The sequence below is a fragment of the Pelecanus crispus genome, chromosome 4 (assembly GCF_030463565.1).
Source record: "Pelecanus crispus isolate bPelCri1 chromosome 4, bPelCri1.pri, whole genome shotgun sequence".
Classification (NCBI taxonomy): Eukaryota; Metazoa; Chordata; class Aves; order Pelecaniformes; family Pelecanidae; genus Pelecanus; species Pelecanus crispus.
Genome location: NC_134646.1, coordinates 83,318,902 through 83,325,540, shown reverse-complemented (window position 1 = coordinate 83,325,540; position 6,639 = coordinate 83,318,902).

Genomic DNA, 6,639 nt, shown 5'->3' with positions numbered 1-6,639 from the left:
AAGCATCTAAGTCTCATTTTGAAGATGCCAAATGTTCTTTCAATTACTATTCTGGTCACTTTTTGAGTTTCATTATAATTTATAATGATACAATTTTCAGAGAGAATCTGGAGATAAAACAGAGAGAGATTAGGCAATTTTTCAAGAGATATCCACTGTCACCTTATAAAGAAAAAGAAAGATTGTTTTAAAATAAGTCTTCAGCGCATCAGAATTTATTGGAACACCTAAATGTTTGCTTACTAAGAAAACATTCTTCCTGAAACATACTGTTTGGAAATAACATTACAAAAAACTCTGGGAGGGAGAGGCGAGATGCATAATACGATAGTATTAAAGCTCAATATCTTACTTTTACAGTTTCAGCTTAGATCTGACGTCCACGCAGCTGTAACTCATCAGACTACCTTGTAATTTACATCTTTATAATTCCCTGCAACTAATAAAAGGCACAACAATTAAGGTCTTAACTGAACAAATGGAGGATCTTGTGATAACTTTTGCTCACTCCTTCTCTTTTCACCACTTCAATGTTATCAGCATTAGGTACTTCATCACGTCAAATTCAGATCATGCTACTCCTTTGTTCTTACACAATTCTGCATTGTGGGCAGTAACCTGGCAGCCTCCCTCCTATCATCAGAGGCTCCCTGTTGTTGTTGTAACGTGGAAGAGGGAGTTTCTTCTGGAGGGAGACCGAGGAGCCAGTGTACATCATCATCGTGAGGGTGTTGGTCTCTTCTCCCAAGTAGTTAGCGATAGGACAAGAGGAAATGGGCTCAAGCTGCGCCAGGGGAGGTTTAGATTGGATATTAGGAAAAAATTCTATACAGAAAGGGTAGTCAAGCATTGGAATAGGCTGCCCAGAGAGGTGGTGGAGTCACCATCCCTGGAAGAGTTCAAAAAATGGGTAGATGTGGCACTCTGGGACATGGTTTAGTGGGCATGGTGGCGTTGGGTTGATGATTGGGCTGATGATCTTAGAGGTCCTTTCCAATCTTAATGATTCCTAGTTTTTACTTTCATTATAAATAATCCAGCCACCAAGCCAGGAGGCGTGGGGTTGCTACTCTACCCTTAATTGGTTTAGTGGTGGACTTGGTAATGTTAGGTTAATGGTTGGACTGGATGATCTTAAAGGTCTTTTCCAACCTAAACAACTCTATGATTCTATGATTCTATGATCGTGCTTTTGCAGCACTGAAGACAAAAAGTTCAAGCTAATTTGTCACTAATATCTGCTAGACCACGTCCTGTGGCTATTGCTCCAGGTTTAGACATATCAAGCTCAAAGGAGATACTCACTTAAGACATACAGGGTTTGGACCCTTCGTTGTGTTAGCTCCTTCTGTACAGCTGGGATTTTTTTTTTTTTAAGAGGGACCCATGTTGTAAATGCAGGCTACATAAGCCTTGACCCACTTTTGGGAAAGGGATGTGATTACACACTACCTAAAAGGCTCTTAAGATATTTTTGGCCACTCAGTAAATAAAGAAAACATATATTCAATACTTTAATGCAGCATACTTCTTAGTATTCTACAAGGGTCAAGGCATCACACCCACATTTACTTTTAAATAATGCTAATCTTTTATGATTGCTTGCATGTCTTTTTCTTACATCATTAGTAAGATTTTTAAAACATTTATGGAGTCAAATAAATCATAGATTTGAACTACTATGACAACCTTTTACTGTTAGGTAAGTTGAGACAGTACCGGTAACACACAGCTTGAGCACCCTTCATAGGATGGCCTGTATGGGCCACTGACTTTCAGAAAATCAGATGCTGAATAGTAAGCTTTCTTTTTTTTTTTCCTTTCCACATCATCTTGATCATCTTTATTTTGTCATTTGCTCTGATGATGAGTATATTTCTATGAGTGTGCTCCCTCAAATGTGTTCACAGCCACTGTGGCAAATACAGATATTCTTAGAACTCATGGCTTTTTTACTGCTACATAAATTTACACCTGTTGAGCCTTTAAACAAGTTGTGTTATACATGCTAACTCCTAGTTTTACATGGTTTCTCCATGTCTAGAACCTGACTGAATGCATGATGGCTCTGAGTGATAGAAGTAGTCTTCTCAAGCCACACTGCCCAAGTCGCAGAAGGCTAAGGCAGGGACTGGGAGAATGAAGAACCACCCACTGTAGAAGAAGATCAGGTTTGAGACCATTTAAGGAACCTGAAGGTGCACAAGTCCATGGGACCTGATGAGATGCATCTGTGCGTCCTGAGGGAACTGGCAGAAGTTGTTATGGCACTATCCATCATATCTGAAAAGTTGTGGCAGTCCAGTGAAGTTTCCACTAACCGGAAAAGCGGAAATATAACCCCCATTTTTAAAAAGGGAAAAAAGGAAGACCTGGGGAACTACAGGCCAGTCAGTCTCACCTCTGTGCCCAGCAAGATCACAGAGCAGATCCTCCTGGAAACTATGCTAAGGCACATGGAAAATAAGGAGGTGATTGGTGACAGACAATGTGGCTCCACTAAGGGCAAAAGGCAAATCCTGCCTGACTAATTTAATGGCCTTCAATGACGGGGTTACAGCATTGGTGGATAAGGGAAGGGCAACTGATATCATCTACCTGGACTTGTGCAAAGCTCTTGACACTGTCCTGCATGACATCCTTGTCTCTAAACTGGAGAGACATGGATTTGACGGATGGACCACTTGGTGGATAAGGAATTGGCTGGATGGTCACACTCAAAGAGCTGCAGTCAACATCTCGATGTCCAAGTGGAGACCAGTGATGAGCGGAATTCCTCAGGGGTCAGTATTGGTACCATCACTGTTTAACATCTTTGTCGGCAACATGGACAGTGGGATTGAGCGCACCCTCGGCAAGTTTGCTGATGACACCAAGCTGTGTGGTGCAGTCGACATGCTGGAGGGAAGGGGTGCCATCCAGAGGGACCTTGACAAGCTTGAGAGCTGGGCCTGTGCAAACCTCATGAAGTTCAACAAGGCCAAGTGCAAGGTCCTGCACATGGGTCAGAGCAGTCCCAAGCACAAATACAAGTGAGATTGAGAGCAGCCCTGAGGAGAAGGTCTTAGGGGTGTTGGTTGATGAGAAGCTCAACATGACCCAGCAATGTGCGCTTGCAGCCCAGAAAGCCAACCGTACCCTGGGCTGCATCACAAACAGCATGGCCAGCAGGTCGAGGGAGGTGATTCTGCCCCTCTACTCTGCTCTGGCCAGACCTCACCTGGGGTACTGTGTTCAGCTCTGGGGCCCCCAACATAAGAAGGACGTGGACCTGTTGGAGCAGGTCCAGAGGAGGGCCACAAAGGTGATCAGAGGGCTGGAGCACCTCTCCTATGAAGACAGACTGAAAGAGGTGGGGTTGTTCAGCCTGGAGAACAGAAGGCTCCAAGGACACATTATAGCAGCCTTCCAGCACCTGAAGGGGGCCTACAAGGAAGCTGGAGAGGGACTTTTTACAAGGGCATGTAGTGATAGGACAAGGGGTAATGGCTTTAAACTGAAAAAGACTGAAATTAGATATAAGGAAGAAATTCTTCACTATGAGGGTGGTGAGGCACTGGACCAGGTTGCCCAGAGAAGTTGTGGATGCCCCCTCCCTGGAAGTGTTCAAGGCCAGGCTGGATGAGGCTTGAGCAACCTGATCCAGCAGAAGCTATCCACTAGAAGGCATAGAAGGCATTCTATGATTTGGACATACACATTCACAGATTCAATTTGTCTGTATATTCCCAATACATGCTGACACATATAGCAAAGACACATAACAAAAAAGCATCTGATACATGCTGTTTTTCTGTGCACAGTACAAAGTAGCATAATAACAGACACACCTAAATGCATGTGCCAACAAATATGCTGTCTTCGAGCCAAATGTCCTTTAACAGAGTTAGAGCCCTCACATAAAGCACTTGTTTTCTCATCAGCTTTATACAAATAACCAATTTCCCAGGAGCACTTTCCATTTTACTCCCTATTACTCCAAGCTCTCTGAAACCATATGCATTTGTAACCTGCTAACAGGCCAAAAACATTGAGACATTAAAATAAAAGCATAAAATAAATGTATTTTGCTCCTTGCAAGTTGACTGTGAAAGTCCTATTAATGTCAGCGTGTGTGTGTGGGGAGGAAAGAGTGAAGTTAGCTAGAGTTCGAATATAAAAAAACGCCCATAATCAGGAGTTTCTCTAACATTATGATGAGAATACTTTTTCATAGGACCACATAACATCTCACATATGGTTATACGGGCCATCTTTCTCTTCCATTCCCAACTGCTTAACATCTCTGGGACAACTCCATGGTTTGGGGGAGAAAAGAACAAGAGAAAAGTCTGTTCTACCCTTTCCTTAGCTCATCAATCTTAAATTAGCTCTTTTCTGTCTGCTTTTTCAGAATATTACACCCTCTGCCTGTCTCCCCCTTCTTTTTCAATATGCTCTTTGGTTATCTTGTTCCTTGCTTCGGGACATTCCCTTTTCCTTCTTTCTTAGCTACTTCAGAGCACCAGAAATAAGCTGCCACTAACCAAATGATTTCTAATTTCTTGACAGAACTCAAGGATATATTGCTGCCACGTTGTAGTTCTTGGACCACATTTTGAGAGATTGTGGCATAAACCAACATAGATGTCAGCCAGTCTTAGGAGATAGAATCAATTGATAATCGAAAAAAACCCTGCAATAAAACCCATGATTAACCCCTGTGTATAGGACACATCTGGGTTAATTTCACAGAGGCATATCTATGAATTTTAATTAAAGAAATATCTTTAACCGTACTTTATCAACTTTATTGCCCCACACAAGTGAACTCTATCTTTGGAAACTCCTTCTCCAACCTATAGTTCTTATGTTCTGATGTCAAAAAAATCTAAAACCTGAAAATACCTAGTCCTTTCTATACCTCTGAATGCAAAGCCTCAACTACCAATTTGGTAAGTACTATCCCCCCTAAAAAATGTGAGTCAACTTTATCCTGTTGTAAATGCACTGTAAAAGTGGAAATGCACTGTTGTAAAACACAGAAAGACAGTTTTGGTTTGGTTTTTTTTTTTTTAAATTTGCACTGTTGCCTAACACTTACAGTGGTCCACCGGCACCAATATTAAATGAGTTCCTTATGTAAGATTTCATCAATGAAGTCTGTATGATAAATCTGTGTTATTTTTATGTCTGTACCTTTGAGAGTTCACCTGTTTCTTATTTACAAAGGGCTAGATGCAATTCCCTGTATCCACTTAGATTTCACTTGGTATTGTGCTACTGGAACAGAAACCAGAACTCTTAACGTTTTCTGGCGATGGCTCGTATCTACATCTTTGACTTCCATTTCAGAAACTAGAAACGGTTTAGCCAACGTTAAGTGTCATTTATTTTTCAGTCACTTGTTATACAGAGCAGTAAACAAAGTCAACTAACCTAACAATACCGTATCTAATGACATTACTCATTTATAAGACTAAAGCTATGTTCTCATGGGTTTACGATTATGCAGATGTAAGTTAGAGCATTTGAAATTAGCCTTCATCTTGACTTTGACGAATACTGAAAATTAGGGCATTGAAAAAATGCCTGGAAAATTTTCCCAAGAGGAAAAGTTTCTGTTTTGACAGAATACAAAACAATACAAAACAAAGCTAAAATAGAAATATTTGTAGGAACTGTCAGAGCAACTTGTTTTGATTTAATTTGCCAAAATTCTGTTATGGAAATTACTCAGTTTTTACAAAGTATTTTATGTAGATCACATGAAGAAATCATGAAATGGAATGGATCCTAGTATCCTGTCAGAGAAATTTCCAAAATAGGATAGTGGTAGTTCCCCCCCCTGCCCCGCCCCTAACATATTATTGCAAGTCCTGTAATCATTATAGTTTGCTGGACGTTCCTTCAATATTTCTGAGCAGGTTCATTAATTTAATTAAAAACCAGTCTCTGCTTTCTTTCTTTCTTTTTTTAAGGGATGGTTTATTCAGCTGTCATTCAAATATGAATAATGCTTTGAAAATGTAAATATTCCTGCAGTGTCATTCCCATGTCATACATGCTTTATGTAAGGCATGCAAGGCCTTATGTAACTTTTGACCAGATGGATCAAGAGATGCAACCATTTTCAGAAGTAATAACCTGCATAATTCAATTTGAATGTGCATAGCATTTTTGATACTGAAATCAAGATTTTTATCTAAATGTGGCATACTCATTTTACATGGAGCACTTTTCTCACACTTCTCATGCTTCTCTCACAATTAACAGGTCCATGTGGATTTTTGGAATATCATTTTCTTTTTGTTTGAAACTACATTCATCTCCAAACTGGAAGTGGATGAGCCTGCTGCTAGATAACTGTCTGCCTTCATGAGCCTGTATGATTATTCACACTGGTCATGACAAACAGACAAACACAAAAAGAAATTCTTTACATCATTCTTTAACTGTAAATGAAAAGTGAGGACAGGGCAAGGGAGTGTGAAATACTCCAGGCTTATTGCTCATGATTTATTAATTTGCTCATAATCAAAAAAACCTGAATTTTGTGTTGCTGTATTGCTGCTGCAGATGATAAAAGACTTCTTAGTTGAAGTACATGATCTTTAGCAGAAAAAAAGGTTTGACTGTTCTAAAAAAGTTAATTTACAA